General features: G+C 52.8%; 1 protein-coding gene across 3 annotated transcripts in view; it reads right to left on the bottom strand.

Moving 5' to 3' along the window:
- Positions 1–21,789, bottom strand: part of CTXN1 (cortexin 1) — a 75,085-nt gene that overhangs the window by 13,444 nt on the left and 39,852 nt on the right. The window contains exon 1 of one of the 3 annotated variants that reach the window (XM_074939496.1): positions 10,118–10,255. The exons of 1 other annotated variant lie outside the window; for it this stretch is intronic. The gene's annotated coding sequence lies outside the window, so the exon portion shown is untranslated. Of the gene's footprint in view, positions 1–10,117; positions 10,256–21,789 lie in introns of those variants that run through there. One more of the 3 variants, XM_074939497.1, reaches the window with a different exon arrangement.

Here is a 21,789-nt window from a genome sequence, read left to right as displayed (position 1 = left end):
CCCTTCCAACCCTGATAATCTATGATTCTATGATGAGCCGCAGCTGAACTGCTCCTGCAAAGCCAGGCACTGATCTCAGACACTGGCTTGCGAGTGACTCTCAACAGCCTGGGAGACTGTAGTGTCTGATGCTGCAGCGTGCTGAGTTCCCCCGGGTGTGCTCCAAGCCCCCCTGCTCCCAGGGATCTGTGCAGAACAGCCCACCACCCTGTGCACTCAGTTCTTAGCCACGGTGTACAGACTGGGAAGCTGAGGCCCAGCCAGCCTTGCTCCTGGCCCCAAAGGAGTTGGTATCACAACGAGGTGGAACTCAAGTGTTCCTGATTGCCACAGGACCACGCTGCTCCCCACACAGGTTTCCCAAATCAAACCACTTTTACCTTTTAGCATAAGACCTCTGCAGAGCCACAATGAAAGGGACAAGCAACATGCGGTGGCTCCGGGCCCCCTGAGGAGAATGTGCAAACCCTCCAGGCGGGCGCTGTGCTTGGCCAGGCTGGGGAAGCAGCTCACACTCCTAGGGCCTTGTCCCACTTACCCAGGCCCCTGCAGCTTGCTGCCCCAGCTCGTTCAGCTCATTCTGTACCAAATGACTGGAAGATAGCTAATGTGATGCCAGTTTTTAAAAAGGGGTCCAGAGGTGATCCCAGCAATTACAAGCCTGACTTCAGTACTGGGCAAACTGGTTGAAACTATAATAAAGAACAAAATTGTCAGACACATACATGAACATAATTTGTTGGAGAAGAGTCAACATGGGTTTTGTAAACGGAAATCAAGCCTCACCAATCTACTAGAATTCTTTGAGGGGGTCAACAAGTATGTGGACATAGAGAATCCCGTGGATATAGTGTACTTAGATTTTCAGAAAGCCTTTGACAAGGTCCCTCACCAAAGGCTCTTAAGCAAGGCTACCAGGGAAGGTCCCCTTATGGATTGGTAACGGTTAAAAGATAGGAAACAAAGGGTAGAAAAAAATGGTCAGTTTTCAGAATGGAGAGAGGTAAATAGTGGTGTCCCCCAGGGGTCTGTAGTGGGACCAATCCTATTCAACATATTCATAAATGATCTGGAAAAAGGAGTAAACAGTGAGTGGCAAAATATGCAGATGATACAAAACTACTCAAGATAGCTAAGTCCCAGGCAGACTGCGAAGAGCTACAAAAGGATCTCTCAAAACTGTGTGACTGGGCAAGAAAATGGCAGATGAATTTCAATGTTGATAAATGCAAAGTAATGCCCATTGGAAAACATAATCCCAACTATACATATACAATGCTGGGGTCTAAATTAGCTGTTACCACTCAAGAAAGAGATCTTGGAGTCCTTGTGGAGAGTTCTCTGAAAACATCCACTCAATGTGCAGCAGCAGTCAAAAAAGAGAACAGAACGTTGGGAATCATTAGGAAAGGGATAGATAATAAGAGAGAAAATATCATACTGCCTCTATATAAATCCATGGTACGCCCACATCTTGAATACTGCGTGCAGATGGGGTTGCCCCCATCTCAAAAAAGATATACTGGAATTGGAAAAGGTTCAGAAAAGGGCAACAAAAATGATTAGGGGTATGGAACGGCTGCCATCTGAGGAGAGATTAATATGACTGGGACTTTTCATCTTGGAAAAGAGATGACTAAGGGGGGATATGATAGAGGTCTATAAAATCATGACTGGTGTGGATAAAGTAAATAAGGAAGTGTTATTTACTCCTTCTCATAACACAATAAGTAGGGGTCACCCAATGAAATTAATAGGCAGCAGGTTTAAAACAAACAAAAGGAAGTATTTTTTCACACAATTCAGTCAACCCATGGAACTCCTTGCCAGAGGATGTTGTGAAGGCCAAGACTATAACAGGGTTCAAAAAACTACTAGATAAGTTCATGGAGGATAGGTCCATCAATGGCTTTTATCCAGGATGGGTAAGGATGGTGTCCCTAGCCTCTTGTTTGCCAGAAGCTGGGAATGGGCGACAGGGGATGGATCACTTAATGATTACCTGTTCTGTTCATTCCCTCTGGGGCACCTGGCACTGGCCACTGTTGGAAGACAGGATACTGGGCTAGATGGACCTTTGGTCTGACCCAGTATGGCCGTTCTTATGTTCTGTTCTCCCTGTGGGTTTCTGCACAGCACTTCCCTTCTCAGCGCCACATAGGCCCTGGTGCCCCCGCTCGGCCTTTCTTTGTCACATCCCTCCATTCCTGCCCTTGTCCAGCTCCATCATGAGCTCCTGACTAGAGGGATGTTGGGGCCTCTCAGGGTTCTGGGTCTGGTTCCCTGACATCTTCTCACCTGGCCCCCCAGTCCCTGCAGCAGGGTCTCCCGCCAGGTCCATACAGGGCAGCCAGCAAATGCTCTCTGAGTGCCTCCTGCCTCTATTTAAGTGACAGTCTCAGTCCTGTACTCTCGCCTTTCTCCTGGGCTCAGGTTCAGTTCAGCCTGGCGTGGGCTTCCCATCTAGGCTCAGGGTGACTGTGGTCTCCTCCGGGAGGCAGTTCCAGACCTGCATGGTCCCATCACTATGAGAGTGGCAGCCTCACTGTCCCTGGGGCCCTGGCTGCAGCAGGTCGCTGTGTTTATGCAGCATGCGGTGGGCTCTTAGGCATCCAGTCCCCACACCTTGGAGGATGGGATTGGGAGGGCAGGGGAGGGCAGGCTGGCCTTTAGCATGGGGACCCCCCGCCGTGCAAGCTCTCCTGCATTCCTGCCCTCCCCACTCCTCTCCTCATGTCCGCACTGGATGACGTTCTGCCATCACCAGATCCAGTCTGGAGGGCACTGCTCCACACCCCCGTGGGTCCAAGTGCCTTTGTCTGCAGCCTCACCCCGCCCAGGTGTGCTGTGTATGTGAAGTCAGCGCCTCAGGCCTGGGGGCTCACAAGGGGTGTAGGAGAGACCAGCGTGGCCACCGAGGGAGTCATGTTCCTTAGCAACCCATTTCCAGCAGGGAGTGTGGGAGCTGCTGATGCTGGAGCACCCTGTGTGCTCTGCACAGACAGCCCCCTATTGTATTCAGCCTCCCAGCGTCTGTTGAGCTACAAGTTTCACTGCAGAGGAAAGATGAAATCTTGGCTCAATTAACTCCTGCCTCCCTGGCATGGAACCAGGTGGCCAAGCCCTGCGGAGCAAACCGGCGGTTAGCCCCTGCCCCTGATATGACGAAGGGCAGGGGGAGGACCCTGCACATCTTCAGTGATGCAGATCCTGGCGTGAAGGAAAGGGGGATCGCTGACATCATGTGCAATGTCTGTCATGCAGCTGGCAGCGGGTGTCCCCATGCATGCAGACAGACACGCTAGCTCTGCTGGGCCATGAACAATGCAAGATCTCAGTAGTTCCTGACCCGTGGGGGACATCCATGAGACAGGAACTCGGGTAACCCTCCTCCAGGCGAGTTGATGGGGGCCTCTTCCACTCCATTGCTCTGAAAGCTCATTAGTGGTCACTGCCCCTTTTTGGGGGCTCAGGGGTGCCAGGCCTGGAAAACAGAGAGCTGTGGGCGCTACCCCTGGGGCATCCTGAACAGCCTTTAGTCCTTTATTTGCACCTAGAAACAGGGAAGAGAGCAACGTGTCTGGCCCAATGTCGCAAAGGGTTGTGTGGCTGGGACCCGGGTGCCATGCCCATTAACCAGGCAAAATTAGGAGATATTTTTAAATATAACAACTTGGGAGGTTCTGTTTCTTTGCTTTCGACTTTCAAAGCCCTTAGGGGGTCAGGTGTTTCCAGCCATGTGGGCTAGCGAGTTCCTTTGTTTTATGAAAGTCGAGAGTCTTCTGGAATCCCCTGACTCCAGGAGCTTGGGCTTTAAATGAAACCTCAGAGATTTAGTTGGGGATTGGTCCTGCTCTGGGCAGGGGGTTGGACTAGATGACCTCCAGAGGTCCCTTCCAACTCTGATATTCTATGATTCTATGATTCTACGATTCTAAATACTGTGAGGTTTGCAATAAAATTGCAAGTGTTGGCCATGCTGAGCTGTTTAGCTCAGGCCCATTGCTAGTGTGTAGCTGTTCCAAGTGCAAACACATTGAAATGCTTTCTCAGCCCACACACAGGCTGTCTCTCCAGTTGCTCTCTCCTTTGTGTGTATTGTATTTTCTATTATTTATGGTAGAAAACAATATGATCAGTGCAGTATTGATCCCCTGTTGTGCTATTAATCCAGGGCTCCCTCCTGGGTCTCCGCCATCTGCTTGTTCCAACATTCTGAGGTCCATCCAGCGTGGCTTTGTCAGCCCAGGCTTGGATGCAGATAGAATTGCCCATGCTTCCCCCAGTGCTGGTGATGAAGTGGCAGAGTCGTACTCAGGGTCTCTCCCTTTGAAGACCTTCCTCACTGACTTCTCTGGGAGTGACCCATGCAGCCTCATGTCACCCGGGAGGAGCAGTGGGTGCCCCTGTGAGCACTGCTGGCCTTGCTTCAGGGAAAGCGGCTCAGTGAGTTACAGGAAGCAAAACTAACCAGAGCGTAGCCCCTGCCGAGGAGACTGGCCCCTGCCAAGGAGCGTAGGGAGTGGCTGGAGGTAGCAGTGGGCACTTGCCCAGTAAGGCTGGTGAGATTGTTCTCCCTGAGGTATGGTGCCTCCCGGAGTGCCCCCATGGGCAGTGAGGCGCCACGTTGCCCCAGCACAGGCCAGAGCCTCTGAGGGAGGCAGTATGGCCCGGTGAGTAGAGCACCAGACGGGGACTCAGGAGAATGGGGCTTTGTGCCCTGCTCGGCCACTGCTCTGCTGGGTGACTTTTGGCAAGTCCCTGCCCCTGCTGTGCCTCCGTTTTCCCAGCGGTAACATGGGGCTAATGACACTCACCTCTCTGTGTGGCGCTCTGATGAAGAGTACGCTCTCAGAGCTTGGGATGAGACGGTAGAGCCGCTGACTGCCCGACTGCAGAGGCATTGCTGCAAAGTCCCAGTGCAGGCTGGGCCCCGGGCAGGGCGGAATGGCTCCTCCTCCCAGTCCCTGCATGGTTTGCGAAGAGCCGCAGCATAGACATGCCCTGTGTGAGCAGAGCTCCCCGAGCATGGCCTGAGAAGAGCCCTCCATGCCCACAACCTCCTGTGCCAAGAGGAGCTGAAAGGCCAGATGAATGGGAACCAGTCAGCATGGGGCTGGGCAAACAGGGAACCCAGTTCCTCTAGCCATGCCCCCTTCCCCAGCTGCACCCCCTACGGGGCTGCAAGGGAGTTCCCCCCCGGGGAGCCCAGCTGCTGGGGAACCCTTACTGCAGGACTTCTTTGGGCAGCGATGCTGCACAGGGGCAGGATGGAAACAGAGAGCCAGGCCATCGGCAGTACATAGGACCTGATTCCCATTATTCACCTAACACTGAACATAACTCTGATGAACAGAGACCCAACCCTGCAAAGCGGAGCTAACAGTAGTCTCCCTCCTCAGATCACTGTGACTACACACAGGCATCTCTACTCAGCAATAATCTCCCCCACATTCTCGGCATCACTGGAGACACGCTGCTTTTCTCGTACGGTGTAGAGAATCAGCTCTTAATTTGCAGGGAATTTTGAACAGATTCAGCTCAATAAAGCAGTTAATGAATGCGGCTGTTATTTAAGGAATATTTGATTGACTTTTGTTAAGATTCATGTTCCCTTAGTAACTAAAAACATATCTCTCTGTGAGGTAAGTCAATTGCTTAATAGGGACAGAATTCAGTTACAAAGGAAACCGATTGTTGTCAACATTCCGCGACACTGAAGGGATATTTTGGAGGAGCAGAAACATGAATTAAATGTTCAGTTGGAGAATGGAGAGTTATTGAAAAAAACTACCAAATTGGCTATACCAAGGTACGCTCAATATGGCAAGCCATGGATGGACAGACAAACATGAACTGCAATGTTCACTCCGAGTTCTCTGCAGCCCTCCTACAGCTCTCTGCCCTGACACCGCATCTCCTCGTGCCGTGGGGAGGGTCACAAGATCTGTAGGGCAATCCTGCTGAGCTGGGAACAAGTCCAGAACTGGGGCAGTTGAGGAGCGGCCCAGTGCACTGGCAGACCTCCCCAGCTCCCCCCCTCCCAACCACCACCAGACCTTCTCTCGCAGACAGGGTTTCCGTGAGGTCTGAGGAAGGAAGGCTGATGGCTCAGGCTAAACCCGCCTTCCTGCTCACAGCAGAGATTTGGGCCCAGCGGTGCCCCCACAGGACAGTCCTGGGGTCAGGGGCCATATAGAGCCACAGGGCAGCACACCTGAGCCCTCCCCACCTGACGATGGCCTGAGGCCATGCCCGGTGCCCCCAACGCGCAACTCTCATGGGCTGCCCGGACACCTGTCCACCAAGCCACCCCCTGGGCACAGATAAGGGTGATAGGGGCTGTGCATGCAGGGGAATGCCTGCAGGTTTGTGGGGCGCTCTTCCTCATTCCTGGACCACACAGCTCACTGGGGGATCACCTGGGGGGGGCATTTTGGCAAAAGAGTAGGTTTCCCAGTCCTGCCACCCCCTCAGCCAGAGCTGACTGGAGGTTTGGCCCTGGGGCGACAGGGACAAACAGCCCAGGAGATCTCTGGGAGCAGCTTTTGGCCCAGTCTCTAGCCCCACACTCAGTGAGCGCCACACTCTGGGCCTGATCCTGCGGGGGCTTTGGCTACGTGGAGGTCAATAGAGCAGAATCTCCCAGCCCACAGACTAAGAGTCCCCAGCGGCTGGGTTTAGGTCTGGCTTCAAATTCCCTTCACCCTCATAGCTTTACTGGTAAATCTTTGCAATTCACCAGCCATTGGGACCAGGAGCCAGTACATTTACATGGGCATGCATCAATAATGTCCAAAGTGGAGTACGTCTGAATATGGAAAAGCAGCTCTGATAACAGTCACTAGCCAGAACAACGTGCGTTACTCCTGCCCTCACATCAACAATCCTCATTTGACAAGTTGCTGGAAACAAATATCTCGGTGTTTCGAGCCTCATGATTTACAGGGGACTCGTCACCCTGAAGAATATACATCTAAAATGCTTTACGTCCACTGTCAATTGCAGCAAGATGATATGACATGGTTTGTGCTCTCCTTAGCTGGTTGTCTTAGACAACAGTTCCAGCCACATGCTGAATGGGGTACTGGAGGCCAGCTAGAGAGACGCTGTAACCCACAGGAGATCTCAGCTGAACGAGTCTCTTGTATCCTGGCCATGGAGTGTTGTGAGGTTATTGCTCCTTGGGGAGATCTTCCTGAATCATCCTGTGTCTCTGATAGCTGGGATCATCCTGTGTCCAACTGACTGGTTAAAAATGACTGTTCTGTCCCCAAGAATAGCCATCCAGCGAAGCGATTTAATGCTAGGCATTGTCAAGGTGCTGGTGTTCAGAGTCAGGGCATGACCCTGCCGGCGCCTCCTCTGCGTCAGCTGGAATTTAAGGGCACTCAATTCTCGCAGGTTCAGGCCCTGCGTGCCCATGGTTGTTAACATCTGGTCTCTTGTTGCATTGTGTCTCTCTACTGAGAGCCTCGGTGTGCTTGCAAATGTCACCGTCATAGGAAACAAACCCCTGCTCAGAACACAGGGAAACACAGGCTCATGTCTAGCAGGCGAGTTCTTGGGGCAGAAGATGCTAAATAGAAAGGTGGAAAGGTTTGCTTCAAGCCGCAGCAGGCAAGCCCTCCCCCATGCACACCCCCAAAACTGAATCCACTTGCTCCGCCTCTCTGCCTATGCAAGGTTCTCCTGCCCAGAGCTGCAGCTGGCTTGTGCGTTTCTAGGAACAAACGAATGAATCCCAGTGGGTTACTGGGTGACTGCCAGTGTAAATAAGCCCCTGCCACACCAGCATCACAGCAAATTAGGGGCATCAAAGTAGGGGCATTGCCAGCAGATCGAGGGACGTGATCGTTCCCCTCTATTCGACATTGGTGAGGTCTCATCTGGAGTACTGTGTCCAGTTTTGGGCCCCACACTACAAGAAGGACGTGGATAAATTGGAGAGAGTCCAGCGGAGGGCAACAAAAATGATTAGGGGACTGGAACACATGACTTATGAAGAGAGGCTGAGGGAACTGGGATTGTTTAGTCTTCAGAAGAGAAGAATGAGGGGGGATTTGATAGCTGCTTTCAACTACCTGAAAGGGGGTTCCAAAGAGGATGGATCTAGACTGTTCTCAGTGGTGGCAGATGACAGAACGAGGAGTGATGGTCTCAAGTTGCAGTGGGGGAGGTTTAGGTTGGCTATTAGGAAAAACTTTTTCACTAGGAGGGTGGTGAAACACTGGAATGCGTTACCTAGGGAGGTGGTGGAATCTCCTTCCTTAGATATTTTTAAGGTCAGGCTTGACAAAGCCCTGGCTGGGATGATTTAGTTGGGGATTGGTCCTGCTTTGAGCAGGGGGGTGGACTAGATTGTCTCCTGCGGTCCCTTCCAACCCTGATATTCTAGGATTCTATGAAATTGAGGGAGTAATGGAAAACACACAGTATACGCCATAGCTGAGAGACAAATAGTTATTGAACTACATAGAAAGCTCTATTGCACCCCAATGGGCATTTCGTTCATTTCACTTTTGCAGTGGGGGCTCGCTGCCACAAGATAGTCCTACACCCCAGGCCAGCCCTGCCCCAGCGGAGGGGCAGTGGCAATCACAGTTTGCAGGTGTACCCCTCCCTCTCACGCACAGTGCACCTAGGGGGGAGGGGCTGGAGACGCTTTTGGAGGAGGTTTAGCTGCTGCCTTTAGTAACAACTGCGTGTGGTTCCAGCTGGAGATGACCCTCTGCTTCACTCGCTGTCTGAACGCTGTCTAGCCGGACTCTGCACCAGGGCACAGTTGCCAGGGTTCACCCAGAGGTGCTGGCAGTTCAGTGGTGGGTGAGGCAAATGGCATCCCTAGTGGAAGTCCAATTTGCAAAATACGCCCCCACATTTTTGCCTTCATGTCTGTGCTGTGGATTGCAGCAACAGTGCGCGTGTCTGGTACCCGGCAGTGGGTGCCAATCTGCTCTGGGAGGCCCTGTGCTGCGTGGAGGGGCCCAATCCTTGGGCAGACGGCCATTTGGCCAAAGCAGAACTGACTACCCCTTCTCAGAGCACCTGACCAGTCGGGAAAGCCTCACTGCCCACCGGCTGGTGCCACCCTGGCCTGCATCAGGCATCCTCGTTTACACCAGAGCCAAACCAGAGCTGCCTGGGGCAGGACGCTGCCACTCAGACCCACGGCATTTCACGCTCACTTTGCACTAGTTCAAACACCAGCCCATGGTGCTGGCCAGGGGAGAATTGGACCCTGCCCCCAGCCCCCTGCTCTGAACACTCCTGCTCCCACCTCTGCCCCTGGACACTGTGCTCCGTGGCCTTCTCCAGCCTGCTGCCAGCGCCAGCCTCTAGTGATCCTGCCTGGGCCTCCTCGGACCCCAGAGATCAAAGGTCACTTTGTGGGTCCCTGGCCCACAGACTGCCCCTCTCCCTGGGTCTCCAGTCCCCTCTGCTGCCTCCAGCCCCATCTGCCCGCAGCCCTTCTGGCCTCTCTGACACAGTGTCTCCTCCAAGTTTCCCTTTTGCCTGCGGCACACAAGGGCATGTCTAACCCACGGCAGGAGGGGGCAGGAGGCAGGGCAGGGGTGGGAGCGCTCTGCTGTGCTGCCATCACACGCGGTCTATTGCGTCACTGGCTGCCTCTCTGAGCTCCAGGCGGGACTGGCCCAGAGAGGCCTGCAGTCCCTCGACAGCTGGCCCTCCCCGCTGGTTTCCTGGATGATGGTGCCGTGCCCCGTCTCACTCAGGACCAGGTGAGGCTTCTACACAAGAGAGGAGGGAAAATCCCCTGGGCTGTCAGACCCCAGCTCGCACCGGGCAGGCAGCAGCCCACGCTCAGAAGTCAGCCCACATGGCCCCGGGCGCTGGCACCATCCTGTCGCCCCATGCACACGGCTAGTGCCAGGGACATGCAGGCAGCGGCTCCTCGGCCCCAGCCCTAGACGCAGAGCTCTGCCCCATTCTGCCCTGCAGGCTGCGGCTCTACGGGCATCCTCACAAGAGAAACCCCGAGCCCGCCCGACGCCCCCAGGCCTGGCATCGCAAGGCAGGAACCCCTCGCAAGGAACTTCCCATGCTGCACCCTGCCCTGAAACGCCGTCCCGCCCTCCCCTGCAAACACAGGTACCTGCCTGGCACTGGGGGGCCAGCCCCTCAGGCCCAGCGACTCCCGGCTGCACCGCCTGCCATCTCGGGGGAAGGAGCCGAGTCTCTCCTGGAGAGGGAGAGCTCAGGGAGGCAGCTGCTCGTTGCTCGCTCTGGAGCAGGTTCCTATGGCGATGCAGAATCAATTACAATAAAAGGTGGAGCGCGGCAGTCGGAGCCAAGACAACTCCTCATTGGCAGCCGGGGTAACCCAGCCCGGCAGGGGCGTGCGGAGCTGCTGGGGCCAGCCTGGGCCTGGCCCTGCTCCGCGGGGCCACTCGGCTCACTCTTCCGCCGCTTGGGGGGCAGCTTACAAACCCTGCCAATGGGCCACTTCTTTGTCTGCGCCTCCCACTCGCCATAGGGCTGCGCCGTGCTCGTGGGCCACATGGGCACTGCCTTCTCCTCACCCCTGTTTGCTGACCCCGCGCTCCCTGGGTGGGGACGGAGCCCAGTGCCCCAAGGGTCGGGCTCAGGGCTCTCATTCGTACAGCACAGAGGCAGCAACATGCCAAGCCCCATATACACACTGCCCCCCCCGGGGGGGAGCGCCGTCTCCCCACCCTGCCCCTGAGGAGCCACTTGTCTGTCTGTCCGCTGTGTTGTGGGTGCTACTTTGCTGGTAACCACACCAGGCCCCCGCCCAGGCCACTGGGCAGCCCTCAGCCGGTGCGAGAGGGGAGAGTCAGCCGGAGTGGGCAGCAGGGTGTAGCAGCCAACCTGGCCAGGCTGACTGGGCTGTGCCTGCAGCATTGCCACCTTCAGGGCTCCACGTGCTCCTGCCCCCGCCCCCACGCTCGCCCCCTCCCAGCCCAGGCCCCGGGGTCCCTGTGAGCTTCTGCTTCTACTGCACCCCCGGCACAGCCCGGCTCCACCTCGGCAGAGTAGCCCATAGCTGCGAGTGCCCCTCGTTTCACAGGCTCCTGGGAGAGTCCAGCAGGCAGACACAAGGCCTGGGAAAGCTGCCTGGCCTCAGCAAACCCCCGAGGAGCTTGGTCCTTGAGCCTGGCACCAAACCCGAAAGCAAGGCAATCTGAGTGGACGTGACACCAGCTCTCCTGCATGCCCAGGGTGGGCGGCTGGGGGCTCCCTGCTTCCTACACTGCTGGTGTGAGCACCCCACGACACTGCCCTGAATCTGGGCCAAAGTCCGGGGGATTCAGAGCCAGGCCCCTGAGCCGGTCCTGGGGTTGGGGCTGATGTCTGAGCAATGTTCAGGGCAGAGGCCTACGGCTGGGTTAAGCTGCAGCCAGGGACAGGGGGATGGGAGAATGTATATCTGAAGGGTGTAAACCCCAGGGATGGAGGGGAGTGACTCTGGGGGGCAGAAGAGATTGTACCTGGGAGCCAGGGGGACAAGTGAGGCAGGTTGTCAGCGAGATGGCTTGGCTGGGGCTGCATTTCTGGAGGGACGTGATGGGAGCTGGGCATTTTAAATTTAGCCTGAGCACAGCACTAGAAACAGACTGACAGGGTTGGGCTGCCCTGACCAGGGATTGGCCTGATGAACTGATCTCTACAGACCTGGAGGGGAAAAGCTCTGTGCCCCACTCCCCTGAGTCTGCCAGCCACACACCTGCCCAGTTCAGAGGGTGTCCTGCATGTTCTCGACCCAGTTGCCAAACCAGGAGCTAGAGATTGCACAGAGAAGCAGGTTCACCAGCCCCATCAGAAAGAGATGCAGCAAGCAATGCACGGCCTCAAAATACACCCATTGCATTGCAGTGCTCACTAGGAAGGCTAGCACTTGCTGGGGCGGTGCAGACACCCGGCAGCGTCCCTGAGGAGGGTTGACTAGCTTAGACGGGCTGAGCAGCCACAGGAACTGGAATGGCCTTTGTGCACATTTCACCCAGCCTTAGCATTCCGCCTGGACTGCCTCTGTTGTTGCTTCTGTTGAGTAGCAGGATTTTGCATGTGCAGGGCCAGGGGTGCTGGCACAATGTGTATAGTGGGGGTGCTGAGAGCCACTGAACCAAACTGTAAACTCTGTATGTGATGGAAACTACTCCAAGCCAGGAGGTGTGGCTGCACCCCCAGCACCCCTAGTTCCAGCACCTCTGTGCAGGGCCCTGGACAGCTTTAGGCATCCTGACCCACACGAGGGCACCGAGGGGAAGACCTCAGGTCTCCATGTGCTCACAGGACTTTTGTGAAGTGGATTATTAAGGGGCACATCTGAGCTGTCTAGCTTTGTGCTGGTGTTGCTGTGAAAACCCTGACATGCTCTGAACAAAGGACACTCTTGGTGTAAAGTTTATAACGGTTCCTTCTTGTTACTATTTTCATAGGGCGGAAGATGGCCCCCTTTGGGCGGCCCTGCCCATTCAGTGTTTTGGCATAACCAGTCCTTGCGACCTGGCGATGAGTGCTGAGTGACAGCTCGCCATCTGAACAGCAACTCAAGTGATGATCTCAAGCGAAATGGCCTTTCAGGACAAATAACCTTGGATGTCGACTTTTCATGTTGCTTTCTAAGTTGCCGTATGGAAGAAGAAGACGAATATTTTTATTCAGTTTTAGAAAATTCCATTATAAAATATTCACCCTGCAAAAATTAATAATATAGATAAAACCAGCCTACTTTTAAAATGTTCCAAGCGGTAAGGACAGCGTCAGGGCAGCATAATTACAACCCATAGTATTTAAAGTCCTTGCACTGTTCAATACTCCTCAGCATGATGCCCATCCCACAATAAGGTGATTCATCATAAATATCTGGAAATTTCTTGAAAGATCCATCTTATCTGTTAATTGAAATGATGTTCTTGAAAGGGGCCCATGCAATATGTACTTGGGTTCATGAGTGCAGTCTGTGATGACACACCAGGCGTGCTAATGGCTTCCTTACAAAATGAATAACAAGACCTTAATAATCATCTGCCTGGGGAGATATGAACAGCTGGATATGGCTTCAGGAATGCAGGAATGGCCAGACCTGGCCTATAGAATCATAGAATCATAGAATCTCAGGGTTCGAAGGGACCTCAGGAGGTCATCTAGTCCAACCCCCTCCTCAAAGCAGGACCAATCCCCAACGAAATCATCCCAGCCAGGGGTTTGTCAAGCCTGACCTTAAAAATATCTAAGGAAGGAGATTCCACCACCTCCCCAGGTAACGCATTCCAGTGTTTCACCACCCTCCTAGTGAAAAAGTTTTTCCTAATAGCCAACCTAAACCTCCCCCGCTGCAACTTGAGACCATTACTCCTTGTTCTGTCATCTGCTACCACTGAGAACAGTCTAGATCCATCCTCTTTGGAACCCCCTTTCAGGTAGTTGAAAGCAGCTATCAAATCCCCCCTCATTCTTCTCTTCCGCAGACTAAACAATCCCAGTTCCCTCAGCCTCTCCTCATAAGTCATGTGTTCCAGTCCCCTAATCATTTTTGTTGCCCTCCGCTGGACTCTTTCCAATTTTTCCACATCCTTCTTGTAGTATGGGGCCCAAAACTGGACACAGTACTCCAGATGAGGCCTCACCAATGTCGAATAGAGGGGAACGATCACGTCCCTCCATCTGCTCGCTATGCCCCTACTTATACATCCCAAAATGCCATTGGCCTTCTTGGCAACAAGGGCACACTGCTGACTCATATCCAGCTTCTCGTCCACTGTCACCCCTGGGTCCTTTTCCGCAGAACTGCTGCCTAGCCATTCGGTCCCTAGTCTGTAGCTGTGCATTGGGTTCTTCTGTCCTAAGTGCAGGACCCTGCACTTATCCTTATTGAACCTCATCAGATTTCTTTTGGCCCAATCCTCCAATTTGTCTAGGTCCCTCTGTATCCTATCCCTGCCCTCCAGCGTATCTACCACTCCTCCCAGTTTAGTATCATCCGCAAATTTGCTGAGAGTGCAATCCACACCATCCTCCAGATCATTTATGAAGATATTGAACAAAACCGGCCCCAGGACCGACCCCTGGGGCACTCCACTTGACACTGGCTGCCAACTAGACATGGAGCCATTGATCACTACCCTTTGAGCCTGACAATCTAGCCAACTTTCTACCCACCTTATAGTGCATTCATCCAGCCCATACTTCTTTAACTTACTGGCAAGAATACTGTGGGAGACTGTGTCAAAAGCTTTGCTAAAGTCAAGGAACAACACGTCCACTGCTTTCCCCTTATCCACAGAACAAGTTATCTCATCATAGAAGGCAATTAGATTAGTGAGGCATGACTTGCCCTTGGTGAATCCATGCTGACTATTCCTGATCACTTTCCTCTCCTCTAAGTGCTTCAGAATTGATTCCTTGAGGACCTGCTCCATGATTTTTCCAGGGACTGAGGTGAGGCTGACTGGCCTGTAGTTCCCCGGATCCTCCTTCTTCCCTTTTTTAAAGATGGGCACTACATTAGCCTTTTTCCAGTCGTCCGGGACCTCCCCCGATCGCCTGGAGTTTTCAAAGATAATGGTCAATGACTCTGCAATCACATCCGACAACTCCTTTAGCACTCTCGGATGCAATGCATCCGGCCCCATGGACTTGTGCTCGTCCAGCTTTTCTAATTAGTCCCTAACCACTTCTTTCTCCACAGAGGGCTGGTCACCTCCTCCCCATGCTGTGCTGCCCAGTGCAGTAGTCTGGGAGCTGACCTTGTTCGTGAAGACAGAGGCAAAGGTGGCTCCTTGTCTAATCTGAGCCAAACTGGCCAGGGAGATTCCAGCTGGGGCTAGGGCCCTGCCTGGCACCTGGCAAGGAGAGCAGTTTGGCTGGGGTACAGTTAAAGAGAGGGGCGCTCTCAGGCTTAGCATGGGAATAGCATCCATCTCTCCTGGGGAGTGACACCTGGCTGCAGGGCGCCCGGACAGGGAGACAGCCGAGTGCTGGGCACCAGAAATGGCCAGGGATGTGCACGTGTGGCTGCACTTCAGGAAGCAGCACAACATTTGCACAGAGTTTGGCACATGCCAAGCCAGCACATGCTGCAGAGAACCAAACCACCCCCTCTCGACAGGGGACAATGCAAAGCACAGCTTTATAATCCCATCCCTGAGCCAGGGAGCCGGTCATTCCACTGAACCCAGAGCTACCCACAACCTGTTGCAAAACTGAAGCGCAGTGACCTTGTTCCGAGGACCTGACTCCAGACTCGGTGCTTGCAGGGCTCACAGGGGCACCAGGGCTGGATCCAACTTCATCTGGTTTCCTGTGAAGTACCATGCCAAGGAGGGGCAGAAAGGGGCAGAGGGGCTTACAGCTGTTAGCACCAAGCAGCCTGTTGATTTGGGCCCAGGGGTTTTTGCAGCACCATCCGGAACCACCGGGCATGCTTCCCTCACCCATCCACATGCTAATATGGCAGCGGGAACTTGTTCACCCGCAGCTGCCTCGTGAGGGGTTAGACTGAAATCCCACTGCAGGTCGAGCATCCCCAGCTCCCACCCCCGGTCCAAACTCTCTTTCCTGCGCTTGCTTAGAAAGCAAACTCTACAGAGCCTGGCAGGCAGCACAGCTGGGCATGTGCTGCGCTTTGGGGTTGGTCCATGACTCTGCCCTGCCCCCTCCAGGCTGGCGTGCTCCAGCCCAGGCAGTACATCAGAAGCTGTTTGCCTGCTTTGCAATAGGTGTCTCCAGGGCAGGTGAAGCTGGAAGGCAGCCCAGGAGCCGTCCCAGTGCCAGTGAGAGCAGCATTCGGGCTGGAGCAGCAGCGCTGGATACATTCAGTGCAGTAAGAAAAGGAGGACTTGTGGCACCTTAGAGACTAACCAATTTATTTGAGCATAAGCTTTCGTGAGCTACAGCTCACTTCATCGGATGCATACTGTGGAAAGTACAGAAGATCTTTTTATACACACAAACCATGAAAAAATGGGTACTTACCACTACAAAAGGTTTTCTCTCCCCCCACCCCACTCTCCTGCTGGTAATAGCTTATCTAAAGTGATCACTCTCCTTACAATGTGTATGATAATCAACGTGGGCCATTTCCACAAATTTCCCATTTGTGCTGGGAAATGGCCCAGCACAAATCCAGGGTTTAACAAGAACATCGGGGGGGGGGGGGGAGGAAAAAACAAGGGGAAATAGGTAACCTTGCATAATGACTTAGCCACTCCCAGTCTCTATTCAAGCCTAAGTTAACTGTATCCAATTTGCAAATGAATTCCAATTCAACAGTCTCTCACTGGAGTCTGGTTTTGAAGTTTTTCTGTTGTAATATCGCAACTTTCATGTCTGTAATCGCATGACCAGAGAGATTGAAGTGTTCTCCGACTGGTTTATGAATGTTATAATTCTTGACATCTGATTTGTGTCCATTTATTCTTTTATGTAAAGACTGTCCAGTTTGACCAATGTACATGGCAGAGGGGCATTGCTGGCACATGATGGCATATATCACATTGGTGGATGTGCAGGTGAACGAGCCTCTGATAGTGTGGCTGATCTTATTCGGCCCTGTGATGGTGTCCCCTGAATAGATATGTGGGCAGAGTTGGCAACGGGTTTTGTTGCAAGGATAGGTTCCTGGGTTAGTGGTTCTGTTGTGTGGTATGTGGTTGCTGGTGAGTATTTGCTTCAGGTTGGGGGGCTGTCTGTAGGCAAGGACTGGCCTGTCTCCCAAGATTTGTGAGAGTGTTGGGTCATCCTTCAGGATAGGTTGTAGATCCTTAATAATGTGTTGGAGGGGTTTTAGTTGGGGGCTGAAGGTGACAGCTAGTGGCGTTCTGTTATTTTCTTTGTTAGGCCTGTCCTGTAGTAGGTGACTTCTGGGAACTCTTCTGGCTCTGTCAATCTGTTTCTTCACTTCCGCAGGTGGGTATTGTAGTTGTAAGAATGCTTGATAGAGATCTTGTAGGTGTTTGTCTCTGTCTGAGGGGTTGGAGCAAATGCGGTTGTATCGCAGAGCTTGGCTGTAGACAATGGATTGTGTGGTGTGGTCAGGGTGAAAGCTGGAGGCATGTAAGTAGGAATAGCGGTCAGTAGGTTTCCGGTATAGGGTGGTGTTTATGTGACCATCGTTTATTAGCACTGTAGTGTCCAGGAAGTGGATCTCTTGTGTGGACTGGACCAGGCTGAGGTTGATGGTGGATGGAAATTGTTGAAATCATGGTGGAATTCCTCAAGGGCTTCTTTTCCATGGGTCCAGATGATGAAGATGTCATCAATATAGCGCAAGTAGAGTAGGGGCGTTAGGGGACGAGAGCTGAGGAAGCGTTGTTCTAAGTCAGCCATAAAAATGTTGGCATACTGTGGGGCCATGTGGGGCCACCGACGTGCACGGGCTGAAATTGTGGAAAAGCAGCATCACTTGCCCCACAACCTCAGCCGTGCAGAACACAATGCCATCCACAGCCTCAGAAACAACTCTGACATCATAATCAAAAAGGCTGACAAAGGAGGTGCTGTTGTCATCATGAATAGGTCGGAATATGAACAAGAGGCTGCTCGGCAGCTCTCCAACACCACTTTCTACAAGCCATTACCCTCTGATCCCACTGAGAGTTACCAAAAGAAACTACAGCATTTGCTCAAGAAACTCCCTGAAAAAGCACAAGATCAAATCCGCACAGACACGCCCCTGAAACCCCGACCTGGGATATTCTATCTACTACCCAAGATCCATAAACCTGGAAATCCTGGGTGCCCCATCATCTCAGGCATTGGCACCCTGACAGCAGGATTGTCTGGCTTTGTAGACTCCCTCCTCAGGCCCTACGCTACCAGCACTCTCAGCTACATTCGAGACACCACTGACTTCCTGAGGAAACTACAATCCATCGGTGATCTTCCTGATAACACCATCCTGGCCACTATGGATGTAGAAGCCCTCTACACCAACATTCCACACAAAGATGGACTACAAGCCGTCAAGAACACTATCCCCGATAATGTCACGGCTAACCTGATGGCTGAACTTTGTGACTTTGTCCTTACCCATAACTATTTTACATTTGGGGACAATGTACACCTTCAAATCAGCGGCACTGCTATGGGTACCCCCCCCCCGACGTTCTTGTTAATCCCTGGATTTGTGCTGGAAATGGCCCAACTTGATTATCATACACATTGTAAGGAGAGTGATCACTTTAGATAAGCTATTACCAGCAGGAGAGTGGGGTGGGGGGAGAGAAAACCTTTTGTAGTGGTAAACACCCATTTTTTCATGCTTTGTGTGTATAAAAAGATCTTCTACACTTTCCACAGTATGCATCCAATGAAGTGAGCTGTAGCTCACAAAAGCTTATGCTCAAATAATTTGGTTAGTCTCTAAGGTGCCACAAGTCCCCCTTTTCTTTTTGCGAATACAGACTAACACGGCTGTTACTCTGAAACCATTCAGTGCAGTGTGTACCTAGCAGCCCTCGAGTTGCACCAAGCAGTCCCCGCTGTTGAGTCGCAGACGTCTGAGGTGCAGCCCTGGTCACCTGCCTGCCCCTCTCTCAGTGACAAAGCACGGCAGGCACAGAAGACAGGCAGGAGTCACAGAACAGTCTAACCTGCTTCCAGGCACTGGCATTGAAAGGGCGGGTGGCAGCCAGAAGGCACAGCTCCGACATCCACAGTGGGCAGAGGCCTGGCATGGCCCTAACCCCCACATTCACTATTTCCCTTCATACACACGAGCTACCCACTGATCCATGGGCCATGGTCCTGTGCCTCACACTGGGCCAAATCCTGCTCTCTGTTATACCGGGGTGTTACTCTGGCCTTATACCAACATGTGTCCATCCAGAGTCGTGCTGCATTGCGGCCCTGGGGTTGCAGTTGGGATCTCCTGGCCCTGTTGCTAGGGTGTTGCCGAGAGGGTTCAGTCAGTAGCTGTGCCCAGTGGGCTTGTTACCTACCTGTATTGTGGTAGGGCTGGGAGCCGAGGTCTGGTCCAGGACTCCTTGGTGCTCGGTGCTGTTCAAACAGGGGCTAAAAGACCACTCCTGCCTCACAGATTAGCTCAGCGTGAATGGCGGTTTCGAGTCTCACCCTTCCCCTTTCACCTGAACCTTCTCCTTTTGCCCTGAGGTTCACGGTGAACTCCGGCTGCAGGGGGCCTTCCCAGGGAATTGGTTTTACTCTTCCAGACTGAAATTCCCCTCCTTGGCTTTCCTTTAACAGCCTCCTTACCTTAGCTACCCTAACCTCTCAGGGGGTTGCAAACTGGACAGATTCCTTCCTGCCATGGGTTTCATCCAGTGCAGCAACCCAAGCTGGAGCAGCCTGATTCAGGACACAACTTCCACGAGGTGTGAAGCAGACTTTCTGGTGTTCACAAGCAGCGATGCACTGATTTAATACCGCCCAGGCTCCCCACACAGCTCCAGCCCCAGCGCAGCCCAGGCTCTAGATTCCAGTGATTGCACCAGAGAGACAGCAACGCCATTTGTTCTGCCTGACCTGTAAAGAGCTGGCCAATTAAATCAGGCTCTCAGCAGCCAGCCTTTGTATTAGCTCAGCACTCACCAGAGCACTTTGTATCAGAAAAAGGGGAGTGTTTCCTTCATTAAAAATCTGTGTACCTACGTGCCAGTAACTGTGTCGTCCATTGCTTGCCACCATGGGGCTCATCAGGGAATGTACTCAACACACCAAATAACCAGTGTCAGTCAGGTGTCTTGTAAGAATGACATAGGACAGGAAAAGTTTCAACATGTACCAGTCTTGGGAGGCCATCTCCTGCAGCATGTTACATCATTGATGCTGGAATGAGGGGTGCTGCGGGGGCTACTGCACCCCCTGGCTTGAAGCGTTTCCATTATATAAAGGGTTTACAGTTTGGTTCAATGGCTCTTAGCACCTCCACTATAAAAATTGTTCCAATGCCCCTGTGTTACATCCGCCTTACCCAGAATCTCCCAGAAGCTCCCAATGTTACACCCCTAAAGCCATTTTTATACCCAGTTATTTACCAGTGCAAGGCACAGTGCGTGTCAGCTAAAACTAGAGTTAACCAATCCGCTTTCTGCTTTGCTTTGCTGGTACCACAGCATCCTCCTTCTCTCTTTGTTCTGAACACCTGTGTCCCAGGGAACGAGGGGTGTGAATCATGGAATCATAGAAGATTAGGGTTGGAAGAGACCTCAGGAGGTCCTCTAGTCCAACCCCCTGCTCAAAGCAGGACCAACCCCAACTAAATCATCCCAGCCCCAGCATCCCAGCCAGGGCTTTGTCCTTAAAAACCTCAAAGCCTGACCTTAAAAACCCCAAAGGAAGGAAATTCCACCACCTTCCTAGGTAACGCATTCCAGTGCCTTCAGTGAAGGCACTTCCTAGGTTTGTAGGTGGGCAGAACTATCTGATGTCTTGTCCTCTTTCTTTGGGACACTCCAGTACATGCCTGTGAGAATAACTCCCTACCCATGGGTGGCAGGTATAATAGGCAAAGCCTTCCCTGGTGCTGCCACCGACCTGCCGCCGGACACCTAGGCCACAGTGGTCCCGGCCCTTCCCTAAGACTCCCACCGCCTCCTCCACTCCACACCCCCCGGTCCTCACTGCTCACCATGTCCCTCCTCCTCAGGCACTGGGGTCAGCAGCTCGGTGGGGGGTGGGTCCATCAGGGGTGGGAGGAGCTGGCACTAGGGCCAGCAGCCCAGCCTGGCGCTGGGGGAGGCTGGCGGCTCGGCCCTACTCTGGTGGGGGGGCAGGGGGGTGGGAGGGGGCGGTGGCTTGGCCTGGTGTCCAGTGGGGCAGGGGGGCCGGTGGCAGCGGCTCAGCCCAATGTGGCTGAGGCCAGCGGGCGGGGTGTGGCCAGCAGCCTTGCCTCCCCAAAGCCAGGGTTCACCCGCTGCCCATGTCCCTTACCTGTTGCTATGGTAAAACACTCATCTGTCCTGATCCTGATAACTCTCCTATCTACTTAAGCCAATGCTTACTTCAGCTAATGCAAGGTGTTATGGGATCCTTAGCATGCGAGAAAGGTAGAGGCCAAATTAGGCTGTATAGCTGCCATGCTATGTGTGCTTATGCACATTGTGCTTAATGTGTACTAATGAATATATGGTGCAGGGAATACCTATTATTATTATGAGATAGATAGATAGATAGACAGATAGATCGATAGATAGATAGATATGTTAGCCAGCATATATTAGTCCACACTATGAAATGCAATAAATCTGCAAATGGGATCTAAGCACTTTTTTCTTAGTGCTGACAAAGGGATATTGTAAAATACTGCAGTGATCGCACTGGATAAAATCCCATGGCAGGGAACATTTTCTCCTTTGAAGATAGTTATTGGAAATGCACATTTGGATGCTTTAGCTCAAAGCAGGAGCACTCACTCATGGCTGGGTTAAAATAATTCTTTCTTCATGCAGTTTTCACTGATTAAAGATTTTAATTTATCTGCCAATGGCAATAAACTTACCGAAAATTAACTTCTGACTTATTGGGAGATTGGATTACATCATGTGCTGCAGAGCAGAGCTGGGAATGCTTCTAGTCTCTCAAAGGGCTTCTTGATCTGAAGGCAGCAGGCTGAACTGCTGTTGGAGCCCAGCTGATGCCGTGTTAGTGAAATGCCAAGAAGAGTTAATCAAGTTCTAGCATGTAAATTTCACAGCTAAATCACCTCCCCACAAACTGCAGCTGAGCTCTTGGTGTGCTCCAGGCCCACCTATCCTGGAAAGCACTTACAGCCGCCTGGTCCGATCCTGGCTGAGCAGAAGTCCACGTCTGTCACCACCAATGGGTGACATAAAGAATAGA

This window comes from Natator depressus, chromosome 25, assembly GCF_965152275.1.
Source record: "Natator depressus isolate rNatDep1 chromosome 25, rNatDep2.hap1, whole genome shotgun sequence".
NCBI classification, from domain to species: Eukaryota; Metazoa; Chordata; order Testudines; family Cheloniidae; genus Natator; species Natator depressus.
The sequence above is the reverse complement of the archived record's forward strand: the minus strand, read 5'-3'. Positions and strand labels throughout refer to the sequence as shown.